Raw genomic sequence first — 22,111 nt, forward strand, 5'->3', positions numbered from 1 at the left:
TTTATTCTTTCCTATTAGAATGCAAGCACTTTACAAGCACTCTCATATTGCTGTATTAGAGCTGGAAATTACTTCAAAAATCATCTAGTCCAATGTCCTCATTTTACATGTGAGGAAACTGAAGCTAAGTGACTTGTCAAAGGTCACATAGGTGATATGTGGCAGAGCCAGGATTCCAACTCATGTCCTGCTACGTCAAATTCAGTGCTACATCTGTCTGTATATGTGTGTGCTTAGCACAGACTTGTAATTTTTTTTTAACTGGATCTGTGATTTCACTGGGATAAAGAACTCCCTTTACCAATGTTGACTGGCACCTATTTTGGAAGTTGTAGTCAAAGCATCCTGCGATGCAGAGTGGTTAAGTGATTTACCTAGAGTCACATAGTAAATATATGTCTGAAGTGGACTTGAATGCGGGGTATACTGTAAATGTTTAACAACCAGCTCCCCCCAAAGTACCCATGACACACTTTTAAGTTTAATTTGCATTAATAACATTTTATCCATCATGTTCTTAAGTCTAGACAATCAACAAAATAATAAAGCAAGACCTGATTTGTAGAATTTGTTAATTTTGAAGTGTATTATTAAAAACTGGCTCTGACTGAAGTTGGCTGTCCACTATGCCAAGCTAAGCACAATTAGTATGTGCTTAATAAATTAATTAATCATAGGATAATCAGTTTGGAGCTATGAGGGAACTTCTAAGTTCTTCTGGTTCAACACCATCATTTTTTCAGATAAGTAAACTCAGGCCCTGGGATGTAAAGTGGCTATGCAAGATCACAAAGTCATAAATAACAAAGCTGGGGCAGCAAGGTAGCACCATAGCGCATAGAGTGCAGGGCCTGGAGTCAGAAAGACTCATTTTCCTGAGTTCAAATGTGACCTCAGGCACTTACTAGCTGTGTGACCTTGGGCAAGTCTCTTAATCTTGTTTGCCTCAGTTCTTCATTTGTAAAATGAGCTGGAGAAGAAAATGGCAAAACCACTCCCATATCTCTGCCAAGAAAACCCAAATGGGGTCACAAAGAGTCTGACATGACTGAAACATCTGAGGAAGTAACAAAGCTGTGATTTGAACCCGTGCCTTCTTCCTCCAAATCTAGTCCTCTTTGTACTAGAAAGGAAATTCCACTGGAATTGAATTAGACTCATTTTCACTCTCTAATTTTTATTCTTGTTGGAAGGTGAGGGGACTTCCTTAGTTAAACTAAGCATTTCCTAAAATATCCTTTCTAGCTTGTTCCAGAATGAAAAAAAAAAGTTTCTCTTGTAACATTTATTTTTGTTTTGTAAAATAGAATTTCTCCATAACTCAGCATGGTTCCCCCATCTCTGGTTTGAGAGGCTTTCAGAACACAGTAGGAAATCTCAAATGGTAGGCACTGCACAGTTTGAAGTCCCGATAATGGTTCGTGTAACATGTGGAAGGCTTGTGAAAGTGCCACCTCTTCTGGATTCAGGAAGAAAGAGATGCTAAGAAAAAATAGAGTGAGCCCCACTGACTCTAGCCTGAGTCAGTCTGGATGGCACTAGTGCCTTCCAAGGCTGAAGTTCCTTATCAAAATAACTCTTTGAAAAGGTTTTTGACTCTTGAAACTAAGAGCCAGCTGAGCCCAACTTGGGGGTCATTACCTTTGATATGAGGTTAGAGTGTACTTGTGGGTACCACTGGTAACCACTAATAGAGCCAGAGCATACATAGGGGAGGATTAGAGAAAGAAAAGAAAGGGGCGAGGAGAGGAGACAAAAAACCCCCCAAGATTTATAAAGCTTCTGTAACACTTAGGATTAATTGTCAATAATTGTCACTCTGAATTTTATTGAGGGAGACTAAGGACACAAAGGAAGGCAAAAGGCAGTCTCTGTCTTTTTGTTCAGTCCTTCAGTCCTGTCTGTTTCTTTGTGACCCCATAGACCATAGCACATCCAGGCCCCTTCTATCCTCCACTATCTCTTGGGGTCTGTCCAAGCTCATGTTCATTGTTTCCATGACACTATCTATCCATCTCATCCTCTACTGTCCTCTTTTCCTTTTGCCTTCAATCTTTCCCAACATCAGGGTCTTTTCCAATAAGCTTGGTCTTTGGAATTATGTGGCCAAAATATATAAGCTTCATCTCCAGTATTTGACTTTCTGGTAAATAGCCTGAATTAATTTAAGTATTCACTGATTTGATCTCCTTGCTGTCCAAGGGACTCTCAAAAGTCTTTTCCAGCATCACAATTGGAAAGCACTGATTGGATTCTGTGGCTCTTAGCTTTCCTTATAATCTAACTCTCACAGCCATACATTGCTACTGGAAAAACTATAGCTTTGAGTATATAGACCTTTGTTGGCAGAATGATGTCTGTTTTTTAGCATGGTGTCCTGATTTGCCAAGCTTTCCTTCCAAGGAGCAAGTGTCTTTTAATTTCATGGCTGCAGTTGCCATCTGCAGTGATCTTTGAGCCCAAGAATATAAAATCTGACACTACTTCCCTTTCTTCTCCCTCTGTTTACTAGGAAATGATGGGACCAGTTGCCAAGATCTTAATTTTTCTTTTGATTTAAACTTCAAGCCAATTTTACGCTTGCCTCCTTCAACCTCATCAGAAGACTTCTTAATTCCTCTTCACTTTCTGCCATCAGAGTGGTATCATCTATACATGTGAAATGATTGATGTTTCTCCTGGCAACCTTAATTCCAGTTTTTGATTCATCCATCACATGATGGACTCTTCAAGTAAGTTAAATAAACAAGGTAACAATATACAGACTTGCCATACTCCTTTTCCCATCTTAAACCAATGAGTTGTTCCCTGTTTGGTACCAACTGTGGTTTCTCGGTCCACATACAAGTTCCTCAGGAGACGAGTAAGATGATCTGGTACCCATCTCTTCAAAGATGTGCCACATGTTGTCGTGATCCACACAAAGGCTTTGGTGTAGTTAACAAAGCAGAAGTAGTTGCTTTTTCTGGATCTTTCTTGCTTTTTCTGGATCTTTCTTGCTTTTTCCGGATCTTTCTTGCTTTTTCCGGATCTCCCTTGCTTTTTCCATAATCCAGTGAATGTTGACAATTTGGTCTCTAGTTCCTCGGTCTCTTCAAAAACCAGCCTGCTCTTCTGGTAGTTCTTGGTTCACATATTGCCAAAAGTTGACTTGCAGCATCTTAAGCATAACCCTCCTGGTGTGTGATATGAGTGTAATTGTTCAGCAATTTGAACATTTCTTGGCATTGCCCTTCTTTAGGATTGGGATATAAACTGATCTTTTCCAATCCAGTGCCCACTGTTGAGTTTTCCAAATTTGCTGGCATATTGAGTGCAATACTAACAGCATCATCTTTTTTTTTTAAGTAGGGAAAACCATTAGACTGTATAGATATGACCTGAATAACATCTCTGCCCTCAAGGAGCTCACTGTTGGATGGGGGAAGACAAATGTGCGTGGAGGGCTCTTGGTGAAGGGGTCAAGATGAAGTCCAAGAAGAATGGGTGCAGTTGACTGGGAAATGAAGCCATGACTTCCCTGGGAGTGCTCCTTAAATGGAGGATCTGAGAAGAGCTCTCTACTGTCTGTCTTTCCACCCTCTCCCATCTGAGGGAGGAAAGGCCCTAGGTCAGAGGGGTATGAGAAAGGGTAAACTTCAGGGTTGATGTGATCTTATAGGAGGATGAGATTCCAGAGAGTGGGAGAGTTTCCAGACAAATACAGCTGAGTATGGAACTGAAGAGAAAGCTGCTTTGGGAGTCTTCCTTAAATGGAGAATCTTGGAGGAGCTCTTCACTGTCCATTCTTCACCCTCTCCAATCCTTGGATAAAATCAGATGATGCCATATGGAAGATACACTGAGAGGAGTGTGACATCTAGCAAGTTCTAGCCACTAGACTGTACTGTCTTCCTGCCATCCTGTTGCCATGTGTGTCCTATTCCTTACCTTCCCATTTCCAGTCTTCCTCTGAGAATAGAAGTTAAATCATGACTACTATACTTCTGCAAAGATAGAGGCAACAATTAATTACTCACAGACTCCATTCATCACCCCTTTGACTTCATCCTTTTCTGGCTAATATGTTCTGTTATGTGTTGTCTCCTATTAGAATGTAAGCTCCTTAAGGTTATGGACTGTCTTTCATTTCTATGGCACCCCTTCTGGGCTATTTCCCCAACCCACACTAGCATTGGTAAGTAGGATCCCCAACGGGTGACTACTTCCTCCTTAGGGATCTATGGGTAACCCTGAAGAATTGGGATTATCTAGTGTCGTTTATAAATCCCCATCCGGTGTGTTCCTCACTGACTATTAGTCTGCATCTATTCCCATCTCTCTACTTACATGATCCCAATTCTCCTTGAGGCCTTCATTACCCCTTGCCTAGACTACTGCAAGATCCTCCTAATTGGCCTCTCTGTCTCCAGTATCTCCCATTTGCAGTCCACTTTTCATGCAGCTTTAAAATTGACATCCTTAAACATAGTTTTGATCATGTTATGGGGAAAATATCTTCTCTTTGGATTCATGTGGTAACTGCTGCTAAATATATATTTACCACAACACAGAAATTATAAAGGTAAAAACCTAGACTTTATTATTATGCTCAAGCACAGGTTCTGGCCTCAGAGAAAACCTGAACCCTGATTCAGACTCTAACAAGGCTTCTTATGGGCAAAATTGTGTCAGAGGAACAGAGAAATAATTCTTTTACATATTGCGATCTTCTACGTTACTCTTAGACCATAAAAGTTAAAGAAAAGATAGCTGCATAACCCCCTACTTCCTTCAATGTCATAAAAGTTGAACCAATTTAGTTAAACAGTAATAATCTCATTCCCTAAGGAAACAAACCTCATCAAACAAACTGTATTGGCAAACTAAGTGAGGTTACATATTAAACTAAATTCAGAGGATTCACCAATTGGTTGGTTGGTTATCTTTCATTCTTGAAGAGGACCAAAATGACATCACTATGTTAAAATCAACTTGCAGTATGTCTTACTGTGGCTGATCAGACCAATAGGAGCTTGGAATGCTCTACCATAGGTCAGGCGTAAAAATCCACATGAACATTTGGGGTGGAATCCCCAAATTTTTGCATCTTGTAGGTGGTGTTTTTTTTCTGTTTTTATTTTTTAGCTACTGCAATTCTGCTTTGCTCATAGAGCACAGCACCTTCTTTGATGAGGATACACCATGTTGGGGTGGTCCCGTGCCAATGTCTCCCATATCATGCAATCAATTCCAAAGTTCTTCTGTGAGACCTTGAAAGTATCCTTGTATTGCTTCCTCTGACCACCATGTGAGCTCACATGGATTCGCAAACAGGCTGATTGAGGAAGAGGAGGATTTACATGCCACTTCTGACATACATTTATATGGCTTTTGTAAATTACCCAACTTATGTTGGGTACCTGCAATACTCACAAGTCGCTGTGCATCTCATTTCCTTTCAGACAATTATCTAAGACTGTAAATTGCAGAAGTGCTGATCCGAGTTGGTCAAAGGAATGAGATCTGTATATCAATAGAACCACACACACACACAAATTAGCCTTTAATTCCATGCTGTTTTGGATCATTCACATTTGTCTTTTCTAGCTTTTTTATATATTGCCACAAGTGGGAATGTCCTTTTCTCTCCCCCACCCTCTTTTCTTAACTGAGGTGTCTAAACTCCCTATGCAGTGGCTGGGCAGAAACAGCCTCCAGCTGAGGCCCTTCTCTTGACCCACACCTCCCTGCCAATGCCTTTCTTCTTCTCCCCCTCTCATGGTTGGACAGTCATTCCCACTCCTATGAGAAGGACCCTACAATCCCTGTTTTATTTCCACTTCCCAATGGATGCCTCCAGACGACCCGCTCTGAGGAGTAGACATGACTACTTACAAGGAAAATCTAGAACCACCAATTACAATCCTTATGGTAAGACAGAGGATCACCATCACATCCTAAAGTTCCTTGGGCCTTAACATATGCCCTTCAGATCCCTGAATACTGTCATCTGACTGAGGAAGCACTCTAATGACCCCTGAACCTTGCCATTTGCCCCAATGATGCACCCTTAAGACTTCAAGGCCTTCTAGATATGGTGATGCTTATTAAAATGTTATTAAATTATTTGAGTCTGTTATGACCAGGCAATCATAGGTAACGGTTTTTTTCTATGGTAATCCTCCAGTTACAGCACAGTTTATCTGTTTGAATTCTCAAGATATTTTGGGGGTTTTATTTATAGTTCAGGGATTTATCATCTGTTTGTTTATAAAGGATGGCAAACTTCTAATGCGTAATTTTGGTCATTTGATTGTGTCTTTTTAAGGACTTGGCAGGTGCTAAGTTTTTGATGGTAATAGGTTCTCTTGTTTACTTGCAAAATCCGTTAATCAATCAACCTTTATTGAATGCCAAGCACTGTGATAATGTGCTTGTTACTAGAGTTCAAATAGAAATGGTCCTGGGGTGTCAGCATCCTGCTACTTTAAAAACATACACACACACCACACATATGTATGTTTGTACATGTATTTATATATATTCATGAATGTGTGTATGTATATATGCGTCTCTGTGTGTATATACATACATATATGTATAGACAACACACATATACACAGAGTGGGTAAAGTAACAGTATTTTATAGTTGTAAAAAACAAAAAGAATGTAAGACAGTCATCTCCAGGATCCAGTCCTGACTCTGGACTCTCTACTCCATGTCACCCCAAGTTCATGCCACCCTGCAGCCTCTTCCTCTGACTGGCTGGATACTCCCCTAATCACTGTTTTAAGGAAAGGACTCAGACCAGTCAAGTCTTCATTCCTTTCTGGGCTCCACTCGACTCTAGGACCTGTGTTTACCCCATTCTGACTTGGGTGCCTTCTTTTACCCCTTCCCCAGTGTTTAGCTTTCTTGTATGCCTTGTCCCCCCCCCCCCATTCCTCCTTGTACTTGTAATTCTTGCACTTGGCACAGTGTTTGCTGTCTTACCTTGACCCTGTAGGCTCACTGATGGTGTCCTTAGTACAATTCTGGTAGCAGACAGAACTATAGGGATGATGTGTGCCTTATCCCATTTCCACATGATTTTTATCTCTTCTTCATCTAGTATTTATATAGCACCTACTATGTGCTAAGCACTTTACACATTTTATTTCATTTGATCCTCTCAACAACCTTGGGAGGCAGGTGCTATTATTACCCCTGTTTTATAGTTGAGGAAACAGAGACAAATGTTAAGTGACTTGCCTAAGGTCACTAGCTAGGAAATGTCTGAGGAAGGATTCAAACTCAGTTCATCCTGACTCTAGACACAGCACTCTGTGCACTATGTTGCCACCTCATCTTTTGGGTCTTAATATTTGGAAGCTTTTCACTTCATGTAACATGGAGATTATGGGTGGATGAGTATTTGATATGGTGACATTTATTAAAATATTATTTGTAAAAGTTTTATGAATCAATGATATATCTGGGAAAGTGTGGTCAAAGGTTTGTTCTGAGATAATGGCCTGGTTTCAGTCCAGTTTATTGAGTTCTTCAGGATATTTGTCAGTCTTATATTATTGATACAGTGCCAGCTGGGGTGCAGTGGATAGAGTACCAGGCCTGGAGTGAGGAAGACTCATCTTCCTGAATTAAAAACTGGCCTCAAATACTTAGTAGCTGTGTGACCCTGGGCAAGTCATTTAACCCTGTTTGCTTCAGTTTCTCATCTAGAGAAGGAAATGGTAAACTACTGCAATATCTTTGCCAAGAAAAATCCCAAATGGGGTCACAAAGAGTCAGATATTACTGAAAAACAACCGAACGCATTGTTAATACAGGGATTTGTCATCTCTCTGTTCATGAAAGCTAGTAACTTCCGTTTGGTAATTATAGCCACCAGAGAATGTCTTCCTAGGTATTCAGTAGGTGCCCATTTTGACAGCTAACAGTGATAGATTGTATAGTTTCTCCCAGCTTCTTATATAATCCATACTCACCACTAAGGGCATTTTAAGGATAACGTTCCTATAGCTTCTGGTGATAATGATCTGATACTCAATTGCCATCACAGACCCTTTCATTTCCACCAACCAATCCACATTACTCACCTATTTATTTATTTGTTGATGTTGATGACTGAGTTCATGCCCACAATCTCACCAATGGAAAACCTTTTGATTTTATCCATCCTTTACAGTTGCTTGGCAATGGTGATATTTGCTTTTCCCAATAGCAGATCTGTAGATTTTTGACCCATGCTAAAGCATGTTCTCTAAGAATGTTTATCAAACCTCATCCTCCTTTTTGGTGAAGAAGTGTTAATCTATAGTTTCTTTATAGTGAAAGACCTTGTATTTTGTTAATATTGTACACGTTTTTGTTAAGATAATTTCTAATCTGTTATGATCTATTTTATAGATTGAAAACTGTACACTAAGACCCATATTGCACATGTGTTAATAGCTTTAAACATTTTTTCCCATTCAGCTTTGACTTCAGGATGCCAATAAATTTTTTAACATTCAGCTGCAGCCTACTCCTTCATTTTTTTATGCACACTGTGACTTGCCTAGAGGAGAATAAGGTTTTTGTAGGTATCACCTTCATTCATTATTCAATGTAATCTCTGAATTCAAGCTTGAAACTGTCTCTGTCTTTTCTTGGCATACATTAAAAATTGTATAAGTATTGAATCCAGATGACATTTTTCTATCATTGGAGAGAATCAACAAGTAGAAGGAACTATTTAATGTGATTTTCAGTGCTGTTATATAATTTGGTACAACCTATGCTCATCAAGTGGTTAATAAAATGTATTGATTTGACTATCTTTAGTTCTATTTGGGAGATATTAGAATGGTTTTAAGAGGAGGCAGAAAGAAAAGTGGTTTAAACTGTCTCTGGAAAAGCTTTATATCAATTGTTCTTGATATTATGTTGTTGGTAGTATGTTTTAAACAGAGAGTAGTTTTGCACATGGATATTAAGTACTGAATGTGGAACTTCGTCAAAGGCTTTGTTGACAAGGTATAAATGTTGATAGCTTCTTCAATAATTACTAAATTTGTAGTAAGTTGCTTAGGATACCTCAAGGTTGTTGCTGTGTGTTTTTTTTTTTTGATACATCCTTTTTACTCCTCAGCCAACATATTAAGGTTTTTTAATAGTGCTTTTTTAATTATATAAACTAAGAACATTTAGTATAAATTATACAATACAAAATTAGCCTGTTTGATATTTTTATTTTTTGTTAATAGATATGTGATACCTTCTGTTGAGAAAGGTGGGACCAGGTTTTTGTGTGAGGTAATTGTTAGTAATTTATGAAGTACCATGAAGCATTTGGGCCAATGATTATGGATCTTCTCTGGTGCCACTGCTTTCCAGTTTACACAGATAACTCGAGTTTCAGTAACCTCTGCTAAAGTAACTCTTCTCTTGCATAGCATATGAATAGTGAGCAAACTTTCTGTTTTTCATTTGATCCAACTTGCATTTATTTCTTGTGGCTACATTGATGACCACAAGTTTTCTATTTCCTTCTTCTTCAGGGGCTGTTTTTTACCTCTGATTTCTTGATTTCTCAAGACTAAAAAAAGTAAAGTTTTTTATTATCTTGAATTGTTTTTTTTTTGTTTTTATTATGTTTTGTGCTGCTTAGACTCCTTGCATCTCCTTTACTTAAGGGAATCTAGAATATTAGATATACTGTTGTTTTCTCTATTCCTTTCCTCGGGCTTCATTTCTGTTGCCTTTAATTTTGCAATATGGCATGCATATTTGTTTTTCCCCATGCATTAACAGCCAGATATTGATGTAATCTTCCATGTCTCTCTGCATATCTTTAAAGCTTTCTTAAGTTACTTCTAGAAAGATCTTATTTGATGCCTGTCCTTAGAAATTTTTCTTGATAGGGCCTCCTTTCTTCCTTGGGTTTTTACTATGGTTTTTACTTGGGTTTTTGACTGTTACAAATAAGGCTATGTAGAGGTCTTGAAATGTTTTTCACATTATGTTAATGACTATAGGAGAATATACTTATTCATGATAGGTACAGCAGATATCAGCTTTTTAAAATTACTTGGTTTTGTTATAATTGGTCTGCTAGTTGGATTCATGCCATCAAACTCAAGAATGACATTTTGGAATTCCTGTCTTAAGTATGCCCATCTCCTTTGCAAAGCTATTTGAAACATTAATGCTGTTTTTGTCATCTGTCTCAGTAGGTATAATTTCTGGAGTTTGCATTTTTACATTTGGATTTTCAAATTTTCCCTTTTCATACTTTAGCACCTTCTAGATTTTACTTCTTTTCAAATTTTATCTAGTCTGAGGAATAAAGTTATTTTTTATGATTGCCCTTCACTTGGTTGGAAATACGTTCTTGTGTCACTTACAGCTGAGAGTACTGTTGACCAAAAGGAAGCCTTACCGATAACTGGTAAGATTTGTTTCCAATTTAGTTATGTCATGTTGGCACTTAATGAATTTACATCATCAGTCCATTTTATGCCTCCTTTAGCTGTAAGCATCCTCCACAGAAGCATTTCCATCAAGGGGCGTTAGCATTTCTGATTGTTCTGGTGTGTCTTCTCCTGGTACCAGAATGTGAAGCAGTACCCCTCTTTTTTGCTTTTCCTTCTGTACTAAGCTGATCACTATGATTGTTTTGTAAGGTCAGTCTGCAACTTTACTCTGTTTTATTTTATTATGATCTTAGGAGAACTTGTGGCACATTGATTAGGCTACTAACTCAGGCAGAGTCCAGTGGACAAGTATAGCTAGACTTGTCCTCCCTGTTCCAGTTCAAAAACTTACCTTCCTTCTATCCTTCTAATCTTGTTTCATGTCCTGGGATTTCTAGGCATGTCATTCTTTCCATGTATATATTTGGAATTCTAACACCTACTTTGTTATCATTGGCTTACTTTTGCTGAGTGCATCTGGCCCCACTTGAAGTAGGAATTATTTTAAATATTCTATATGAATTAGAAGATGGGTTGGGAATTTGGAAGTGGAGAAGCTGATTCTAAGTATCCTATAATCATATAAGCAAAACCAAGACCAATTCATATTTCTTACCATTAATTATTCTGTTTATTTCTATTAATTGTTGAAAAGCTGCTTTTTTTTTTTTTTACAGAGGAGTTCATTCTGACTTGTGGAATCTATAGTGTGCTGTGATCCAGTTACCACTACATAGGTAAGTAAATTTCTTGGATCTGTTTACCTTTTTTTTCTTAAGAGCTTAAAGAACTTCACTTTTTTTTTTGCATTCATCTGGGCCTCTTGAGGAGGCAGGCTAATTATCCCTAATTTTCAAATGAAGAAATTCAGGCATAGAGCAGCAAGGTGTTTTCCTATTGTTAGTGGCAGATAACAATTCAAGCCTGTCCTCCATTCATTAAACATATAACATTGCATAACTCAGAAACTTGCTGTTGCTACTGACAGTTGGAAGGAAATTGCAGGCATCTCCATCAATTGGGGCATGGCTGAACAAGTTGTGGTTTATGGTTGTGATGGAATACTACTGTGCTATAAGAAATGATGAGCTCAGTGATCTTAGAAAGTAATGGAAAGACTTGCATGAAATGAAGAAGAGTGAAGTGAGCAGAACCAAGAAAACATTGTCTATATTACAATAATATTATTTTAAGAATGACTTTGAGCAACTAAGTCATGGTTACTATTATAAATACCCAAATTAAAAAATTATAAAAGACATGTGAGGGAAGATACTATCAGCTATCAGAAAGAAAGAACTGATAAAATAGAATATATATTCTATATATATATAAAATAGAAAATATACAGAATAATTTTACATATATACACATATACATATGTGAATATATATGTATGTGTATATATATGTATGATATACCTATTTGTGCCTAATAAGTAGCCACCTTTAGGGCAGGAAGAAGGGAGGGAAGAAAAAAAGGAAAAAATGAAAAGAAATTTACATGGTAACATATATTTGGAGGGAAAAGCAAGTTATACATAGTAGAGTTTCAGTTTCATATATAATCATTTTTTCTATTGTACCATTTTATGGAAATGCTTGTTTTGTTACGTGAATTGAAAATAAAATAAATACAATAATACAAGTAATGCAAAAAAAAAATAAATTACAAGGAGTCATGAAGTGGGGAAGGAGAAAATAAAGGCAATAATTTTGGCTATGAAATGGTGAAGAGATAGTGAAAGGATGGCATTGTCAACTGAAGACTTTTTAAGGATGAAGGATTCCTGGGAATGCTTATAATATGTTTTCTGGTATCAAGAGTAGATGGATATTAAATATAATCTCTTATTTATCTTTAAATTTATAATATAGTAGCCATTGCCAGTATTGTTCTGATTCTGTCATTTTTTGTTCTCTGTATTTGGTTCTGTGTTTCTGTAAGCTCCTCATTTTTGCCTTTTTTTTTTAGTTTCAATGATATCCCATTAATTCCACTTTTTTCTTTTGCTACTAAAAAAATTGCTATTCAGAATATTTTGGTGTTTATGTGACCATTTTTTTCTATCCTTGATGCTTTGTGTGATTATTGGATCAAGGGGTGGTTACAGGTTAGTCAATTACCTTGTATAATTTCAAATTGTTTTCCATTACTGTTGGACAATTTCACAATCCCACCACAGGGTATTGATAGGTTGTGTTCCTAATGTCCCTTCAACAGAGGATATTTCTGTCTTTTTTCATATTTGCCAGTTTGATGAGTATGAGATGAAACCTCAGGACTGTTTTGCTGTGTATTTCTGATCAGATATAGCATGTTTCAAGAGGATTGAAACAATCTTGGGAACAACTTGACTTTAACTGTCAAACTAAGAAATTTCTACCAGCTAAAGTGATAGTGATTTCACATTTATTGGAGAAGAAAAGGGGAAAGAGGGAAGGGAATAAGCATTTACAAGATACCTACTATGCTAAGCACTTTTTCACAAGTATTATCTCATCTGATCCTCACTACAATCCCCTGAGGTAATGCTAATTGTTCTCCCCATTTTATAGATGTGGAATCTGAGATAAACAGAGGTTGTTAGATGCCTTGATCAGGGTCACACAGCTTGTAAGTGCCTAAGGCTAGATTTGAACTCAACTTTTCTGATTCCAGACCCAGCAATCTATCCACTGCTCCACCAGCTGCCTCTGTAATGACCCCTCCAAAACCAAGGATGTGTAATGCTGATGTTGTCCTACTGAATTCTACTTTTAGTTCCTCTTGCAAATGTCCTACGTCTTGGTATCCTTCAGACTCTGAATTAATTGGCATGACTGAGTCCAAGTGCTGGACTTGACTTTGTTCTACTAGTTTCCTGCTAAGTCAGATACATTTTGGAAATAAAATGAATGAACATATTTAGAAGATGTGGTATCTGCTCCCTTTTCCACCACTTGTGTTGCTGTTTGTCCTTCCTTCTGGAAGAGGACTATGACATCAGGAAGGTGATGTCATGACATGCAAGTGAATTGGATTTAAGTGAGGGAGGGCTGTGCAAAGACACCAGCCTCACTTTCATCTCTGGAGCCATCTGTGTGCAAAAGCCAGATATGGATCAGGATTACTGGAGATGGCTCTGGGGGACTTTGGCCTCTTCAAGCTAAAGTCTTTAACAGGTCTCAGTTTGACTGAGGCAATGCCTATTCAGTGATTAAGGAATGAGGCTAAGAATGGCCTCTTAGAAAAAAAAAATCTAGGAGGGAAGACCCTCAGGGTTTCTGGCCAAAACTGAAACAATTGCTATTTAACATTCATTCTGAGCCAGTCTGGGCCCAAACAATGACCAAATAGGGTTTGGCCTGGGACCTATTATTTGTCAATCAGTGAGAGCTAGAGTGATTTATAGAGTCAAAGTGATTTGGGTTAAGGCTGATCTTTAAGGGAAGAGAAAGAAAAGTTTCAGAGATTAAAAATTTACATTCCCTTGGGGGTGATTCCCTATGTGGACAGAGGGAAAAGGAAGGAAGGAAGGAAGGAGGAAAGGAGGGAGGGAGGGAAGAAAGGAAGGAAGGCCCAGTTCTACCACTTGTGTAACCCTCTGCTCAAAGGCCATTTGCATAAGACACTTCTCATTGGTAGATATCAATTGATTAATGCTCTTCACTTTTGCCACGGGTAGAATTGGTAAGAGGCTGAAAGCATAATCCTGGTCTTTTGGCTTCTAACTGGGACAGAAAGCACATAGTTCCAGATACTCTTCAGGGAGAGGCCCCTAAAAAAAAGCGGAAGACTCTGGGAAGAAACTGACATGACATGATTGAGGTGCAGAAGTCCCAGCTGCTCTACACATTGGCTTCTCCCCAGTCCCTTTCTTTCCCTTCTGGGACGTCTCCCTGAAGAGAATCTGGACTCATATGCCTGCTTTTTGTCTCAAGGCTGGAAGTCAGAACACCAGGTTCTCTCTCCTCCCAAGCTCTGACCAATTCTGCCCCTCACACAGGAGAGGAACATTCAGTAATCAATGTCCACCATTGAGGAAAATCATATGCAAACGGACTTTGAGCAGAGGGTTACTCTCTAGCCTAAAGCAGCATGTGAATAGAGTGAATAAGTGGATAGAATTCTGAACCTAGAAAAAGGATGTGTGGGTGCCTCCTTTGTGTGATCCTGAACAAGTCCCTTCCTTTCTCAGGTCCGATTTCCTCAGGTTAATACTGAATGTCCCCCAAATTAATGGACTTTGTGTATTGACAAGCTCAGCCATACATTCTTCTTCCTACAATCTTGTAACAAAACATTTCCACTCCCTCCTCCCCCCATCAGAAGTTCCTTTGTATACTGAACAGGTAGAAATGAATAGGAACAGGTTCGTATTCAGCAACAGAACCGTATGTTGTATATTTTGAAGTTTAGTTCAATTGCAAGTTTTGCTCAATGTTGCAATTCATCACCAGAAGGCCACTGTGACATGATAAGTTTTTTTGGACACAGTGACTCATGAAGCAAGTAGGCATTGTGATACCTAAAATATCACACTTTAAAAAAAAATTATTTTTAGGTAATTTCCTAAAGCAATTTAAAATATGACTGAAAAATTTTCCAAAATGCTGCTTTGAATTTGTTTTCATTAGTTAACATTTTAGGGAGAAAAACATTTGTTATTTCCCACCCCCATTGGTAGAGAACATGGTTCCCTGTAGGCTTAGCCACTGGGATCTTTACTTTATTTGATTTAGGCACATTTAATCTTCTGCATAATAATTCTACGAACATTTTTTTTCTTTATTCACATGAGCTTTAATAATGAAGTTAAAAGTCATTCCAGGTCAGTCCATTTTTCTGAAATATTAACCCAAGTTAAATGAAGGCCATTTAATAGTCGATCTATTCAATTCAAAAAGTATGCATTGAACAGAGCAACAACTAGCAATTTTGACACCTGGGGCTTAGTAGAATAAATTACCTTCTAAAATAATTTTCTTTTCCTTTTTGGAGGGGGGAAGCAGAGGGCAATTGGGACTAAATGACTTGTCCAAGGTCACATGACTAGTAAGTGTGTCAAGTGTCTGAGGCTGGATTTGAACTCAGGTCCTTCTGACTCCAGGGCCGGTGCTCTATTCACTGTGCCACCTTGCCGTCCCTAAAATAAACTTTTTAAAAGACAAATTTAGTTGTGGGATAGATAAAAACCATGAGATACAAGGTGCTGTGGAGAAGAATCCCTGGGGACACTACTTCCTATGAGAGGCATCAGAGACCTCTTGATAACACAAGCTCATTGCTAGGGTGGCTACCACCCACGTCAGGAAGGGTAGGAAGCCAGTTCCAAGAGGAGCTTATTTATGGTGGGATGGTTAGGAATTAAGGAAAGACATAGAGGGTGATATTTACCAACTTCCTATTTTTAACTCAGTATTCTTACTAACCAGGAAGCACAGTGAATAGAGAACTGGGCCTGGAGTCAGGAAGACCTGAGTTCAAATTTGGCCTCAGATATTTACTAGCTGTGTGACCTTGGGTGAGTCACTTACCCTCGGTTTGCCTTAGTTTCTTCATCTGTAAAATGAACTGGGTAAGGAAATGGCAAACCACTCTAGTATCTTTTCAAGAAAACCCCAAATGGGGTGGCAATGAATTGGGTAGGACAACAGTCTTGTTAACAACAACAGTCTTGCTAACTGCGTTCCAAACTCAGTTGTAACTATATTGTAGAAGTACAAGTGGTAACAAGTAGTTTCCCCATTAGCTTGTAAGCTCCTCAAGGTCAGGGACTATGTTTTTATTTGTATTTGTGTCCCTAAAGTGGCTTAGCACCTAGTAGGCACTTAATGAATTATTATTTATTTACTGAGGGACTAATAGTGACTTCTAATTTTTGATGCCTTGAGGCATATCTCTAGGTGTCCCACCCTAGTTAGGCACATATTAATCATAGTAGAAAAGAACCCTTAGCTATGTTCTTCAAGATGATGTTGCTTTTAAAAGGTAATGCTCCATCATCCTCAATCTTGCTGGGAGATATTTCTGTTAATATAGATATAAATGACCCATTTGTTGCTAAAATAGAATGTAAATTCCTTGAGGGCAGAGGCTATTTCATTTTTGTCTTGGTACATCTATTGTCTTGTAGAGTGCTTTATCATCTAGTCAAGAACTTAATAAAATTCTTGTTGAATTTGCAGTGAAAAGTGTACTGGATTTGAAGTCAGAGAACCTGGGTTCTAATTTTAGTTTTTCCTTTACTACCTTGATGGAAGAAAGGAGACAAGCAATTATTAAGCACCTACTATGTGCCAGGCATTGCTAAGCTTTTCACAATTATCTCCTTTGATCCTCAGAATAACCCTGTGAGGTAGGGAGATGCTTTTTAAGAATACAAGACAGATTGTAACTAAGCATCCAGGTGGATGAGAAGGACTGAAAAAGATATAGGAATTGGGAAACATTAGAAAATAGGATGAGCTGGAGTGAGCAGCTAGGTGGCAGGTGATAGAGCACTGGTCTGGAAATGTCAAGATCTGAGTTCAAATCCAGCTTCAGGCACTTACTAGCTATGTGACCCTGGGCGAGTCACTGTCTCCGTTCCTCTTTTGTTTTATTTTATTTTTTTTTTGCTTTTTGGAGGGCAATTGGGGTTAAGTAACTTGCCCAAGGTCACACAGCTAGTTTTTGTGTTAAGTGTCTGAGGCTGGATCCAAACTCAGGTCCTCCTGACTCCAGAGCCTGCACTGCGCCACCTCCCCCCCCCCCCCATTCCTCTTTTGTAAAATCGACTGGAGAAGGAAATGGCAAATCACTGTAGTATCTTTGTCAAGAAAATCCCAATGGGCTAATGAAGAATCAGACACGACTCAACAACAACAACGAGCTAGAAATGGGCTCAGGGGTAGAAATGGGTTGTGAGCTAACCAGGGAGGGATCCATGGAATTTAGGTTAGCAGTGAGGAGAGGAAAAGGAGCTCTGGGTGGGATAGGAATAAGAGCCAAGATTTATATAACACAGGTTTTCAAAGTGCTTTATTTGTCTTCTTTCACTTAGTCCTCATAGCAACCTTGTAAGGTAGTCATTGTTCTCTTTTTATAGGAAAAGAGCCCTGAACCTGGAGTCAGGAAGTCCTGAGTTCAAATCCTACTCAGACACTTACTGTGTGATCCTGGGCAAGTCACTTAACCATTGTTGGCCTAAGTTTCTTCATCTGTAAAATGGGAATAATAATAATACTAACAGAATCTACCCCCTCCCAGAGTTATTGTGAGGACAAAAGAAGATAATATTTTAAAAATATTCTGCAAATCTTAAAGCACTATCTAAATGCTAGCAAGTATTATTATTATATTTTAGTAGACTGAAGCCCAAAGAGGCTAATGGTTAGGAAGTCACACATCTAGTAAATGTCAAAAATCTGAATCCATGTTTTTGTAACTCTGAGCTAAGTCCATGACAACAGGTGGCATCATGAGCAAAGGCTCCTATGTGGATGGGAATGTGTGGTGGGTTTGGAGGACTCCTTGGTGCCTCAGAATCCTGGTCATCTCAACTCCTTTTTTCAGTAGATGTCCCTGTGAAATTTCCTGTAACCAATGTCTTCCTTCTGAGCCCAGCCCGCACCTCTCTCTATTGTTTTGTCATTGCAGATGCGTGTCCTCCGGGCAATCTCAGCATCTAAAATGACCAGCTCTCCTGCTCTAATTCAGTAGCTTTTTGTCACTGCTGCTCTTGGCTTGGCTGACAGGACTCTGTATTTGTCTTGTTTTCTTGAGAATTCCTTAATTAGAGGAGATGAAATCAGGGACTATCCAAGAGGCATCTTGCCAGATAGTATTACGTTCACAGCAGTCAGGGGGCATTCCGTCTTGTTCCTGTAAGGCTGGTCATAAACCTTTCTTGCCTCCATCTCAGGCTATGCCAAGTAAATGATGCTTCGTCATATTAGGAATTGGATGCCTCTGACTCAGGAGAAGAACAATTCTGTTTTTAATTGGTTTGTGTTCAGAGCAAGGTTTTTCAATTGGCCTTTGTGCAGCCAGAAATATTCCACTGAAATATTCACAACCTGAAAGTTAATGAAATATTTTCTTCATTCCCTTTGAAATGGGGTCTTTCAGGATCATTTGGACTTTTGCTTTCCTGTTGAATATTAAGACCCCCTTTCATTTTCCTGCTCTGCCTACAGACATACACATATTCACACAGAGTCTCTTTCTCTCTTACACAAACACACACACACACAAATATGTCTAAAACAGAATTAAATGCATGCATCCTCCAGACTTTTCAAATCTTACTGACAACATCACTATCCTTTCAATCACCCAGATTCACCTCCTTTGAGTCATCCTTGACTCTTTTCTCCCTCACATATCTTATCTAATCAATTGTCAAGTCTTGAGGACATCTCTGACATCTGCTCTCTTTTCTGCACTCATATCAATCTTCTATCCTGGTTCAGACCCTCATCACCTTGACTCTGAATTATTTTGGTAGCTTCCTAATTATTTTTTTCCCTTCCAGTTTCTCCCCTTTCCAATCTATCTAGCACACAACAATCAAATGGATATTCTTTTTTAAATAATATTTTCCCCAATTACAAAAATCTTTAATTTTATCTTAAAAAATTTTGATTTCCAAATTTTCTCCTTCCTTTTCTCAACTCCCCTGTCTCTGAGACAGTGAGCAATTTGATACAGGTTATACATGTATAATTATGCAAAACATATTTCCATATTAGTCATGTTGTGAAAGCAGGTATTTTCCCTAAGGGGGAAAAATGTGAAAAAAAATAAAGTGAAAAATAGTATGCTTCTATCTCCATTCAGACTCCATCAGTTCTTTCTCTGGAGGTGGATAGCATTTTTTATCATAAGTCCTTTGGAATTGTCATGGATCATTACATTTCTGAGAATAGCTAAATCATTCACAGTTGATCATGGTACAATATTGCTGTTACTGTATACAATGTTCTCCTGGTTCTATTCACTTCACTCAACTTCAGTTCATATAAGTCTTTCCAGGCTTTTCTGAAATCAGCCTGTTCATCTTTTCTTATGGTGTAATAGTATTCCATTACATTCATATGCCACAATTTGTTCAGCCATTTCCCAATTGATGAGCATCCCCTTGATTTTCAATTCTTTGCCTCTATCAAGTTGATATCATTGAAGCTTAGATGTGATGATGTCTTTTCCCCTGTTCAGATATCTTTAATTGCTCCCTGTTACTTCCAGGATAGAATGCAAAATCCTTGGCCTAGCATTTAAATTTCACTGACCGTGGTGCCCACCTGTTGTTCTATTCTTGTTTCACATTCATCCCCTTTATATAATGCTCTATTCCAGTTGAATTGACCTGATGCATGAGATTGTATCTTTCATCTCTATTTCTTTGCATAGGTGCAAAGATGTCAGAACGCATTTCCTCTTCATTTTATAGAATCTCTTGTTTATTTCAAAACAGAGCTCAGGTGTCTTTTCCCACATAAGGCTCTTCTAGAGCCCCCCTGTCATGCGATACTGAACTATTAATTACTGTGATTTAAGTCTAACCATCCAATCAGTTCAGAATCCATCTAATTGTGTTATCATTTAGTCCACATATCAATTTTCTCCACAAGGATGGACAGAAATTCTTTAGCAAAAACTTTTCTAAAATCTAAGTGAACTATTTCTACAGCATTCTCTTCTCTTCTTGGTTTAGAGAACTACATTTCCAGAAGGCTCACACACAGCCCTCTGGGAAATGTAGTCTAGAAAATTTTTCCCAATGAGTAAAGTTCTCTCATTTCTGGGGAGTGTGTAAAATGATGTCTTGGAGACATGCCTTGCACACACACACACACACACACACACGCACACACGCGCGCATTTATATAATACAGGATTATGTTTGAAGAGATGCAGTTTATACACTAACTGTTCTGATGAAGACATTTCCAAGTACAGGTCTTTTCGGGGCTGCTTTAATAAGTAGATAAAATTCATTTGTTAGTAGCAGTATCTATATACTACAGAATTTCTAAATCCCTTCCAACTCTAAATCCTGTGATCCTAGGATAAACAATGGACTTAAATCCTTAATGTTGGTTTGCTCTGCTTAGATTAAGCTTGCTCCACAGCCCCTCCACTGTCATTTTGTTTCTGCTGTTAATTTAACAAGTATTTTTTGACCATATTGGTCCCCTGCAGGTTATACAAGAAGTACAAAATACAGTTACCAATAATTCATAGGTGGATTATTTCCTTAAGGAACCCACTAATAGTTTATACCCATCTCACTTAGGAATACACTTTCATTATGGTAATGCCATAAAATAGATAGGGTAAACATTATTATCACCATTTCACAAGTTAGACAACCAAGGCTTTATCCTTCAAACTGTAGCTCATAGCCTGCCTTCACCTCAAGATCTACTCCAACTGCTTTAGTCTTAATTGGTTCTTCCCTTTCTGAAGTTCTATATTAGTTATCTTTGTTCCTCTTTTTGACATTTAAACATATAGTGCTTTGCATTAAAAATTTAAGAAATGTTATTGAGTACCTAATATGTACATTTTGGAGAATACACACACAAAATTTAGACACATTCCCTTCCCTCAGAATTTATAGTCTAATAGGGGAGTGATGGGAAATTCTCTTGGTCACTTTGGAGAGCCATACCCACCAAATGATAGAAAGCCAAAACTGAAAGCAAAGAGATTTATTGGTATGCTAATTGGAAGGCCATTCTTGCTGGTTAGCAGTTTCAGAATTCTAGGGTACAAATTTCATTTTTGTAACCTTTCAGTTACTTCCTGAGTCCTCTTAAAGGACCCAACCAATCAGCAGCACTTTTTTGTAATTTAGGATAGAAAAATAAAGCATTTCATAAGAGAGGAAGGGGTAGAGAAAGAGGGGGATTATTTAGAGGGGAAAAGGAAAGTATTTGGAATGCAACTGGCAGAATTTATTATTGCAATAAAAAAAAATCCTATGTTAAAGGACAAGAGACAAGACCAAGTACTTTTTTTTGAAGCAATCAGGGTAAAGTAACTTGCTCAAGGTTACACGGCCAGTTATTTCTGGGTGTGGTTCTAAGTATCTGAGCCTGGATTCGATCCCCAAGTCATCCCGACACTGGAGTAGGTGCTCTTACTTGCTGTGCTACCTGGCTGCTCCAAGACCAAGTACTTTTACAATTGCAAAAAAAGTCCTTTTAGACAAAACTACAGTCTTTTGTCCAAGGGCAGCAAGTAGTTATTACAACAGTGGATGAGACCATCTGCTTTATTATATTCTTGCATAGTTTGTAAATATTTTATTTTTCCTTCAATAAGTGTTGATGACACTTTATACAATTAGGTCACCAGGTAGTTGAAGGGATTTTTTTAGTCCATCAAGATGTCATGAAATCATGGTAATTCCAATTTTTCGTTCACAGTAGGACAAAGAACCATAACATAACATCCTATGATGTGAAAGAACAGTAAGAAGGAGGACAAAAGAACTATGGGAGGTCATAAGGGAGAGATGAATAGCTTTTACCTGACTTTGCATGTATATAATGAACAGCAGTGGCACTGTAGATTAAGGGGTAGCCTTGGAGCCAGGAAGTCCTCCATTTAATAGCTGCTTCTGACACATTTTGGCTGTGTCATATTGCCATGGGCCAATCAACCTAATCTCGGTGCTTCAAGCAATTCTTAAAG

The 22,111-nt window shown here is 38.3% G+C and overlaps 1 protein-coding gene across 3 annotated transcripts in view; it reads left to right on the forward strand.

Annotated features, from left to right (window-relative positions):
* The window catches only part of NCALD (neurocalcin delta), a 586,363-nt gene that overhangs the window by 160,282 nt on the left and 403,970 nt on the right, over positions 1–22,111 (forward strand). For 2 of the 3 annotated variants that reach the window (XM_069081044.1, XM_069081042.1), the window contains exon 2: positions 11,119–11,178. The gene's annotated coding sequence lies outside the window, so the exon portion shown is untranslated. Of the gene's footprint in view, positions 1–2,512; positions 2,733–11,118; positions 11,179–22,111 lie in introns of all 3 variants that reach the window. The other variant, XM_069081045.1, reaches the window with a different exon arrangement.

Source organism: Petaurus breviceps, unplaced genomic scaffold (genome assembly GCF_028583685.1).
Source record: "Petaurus breviceps papuanus isolate PSGF00001 unplaced genomic scaffold, PetGlider_PUasm1.0 98, whole genome shotgun sequence".
Lineage (NCBI taxonomy): Eukaryota > Metazoa > Chordata > Mammalia > Diprotodontia > Petauridae > Petaurus > Petaurus breviceps.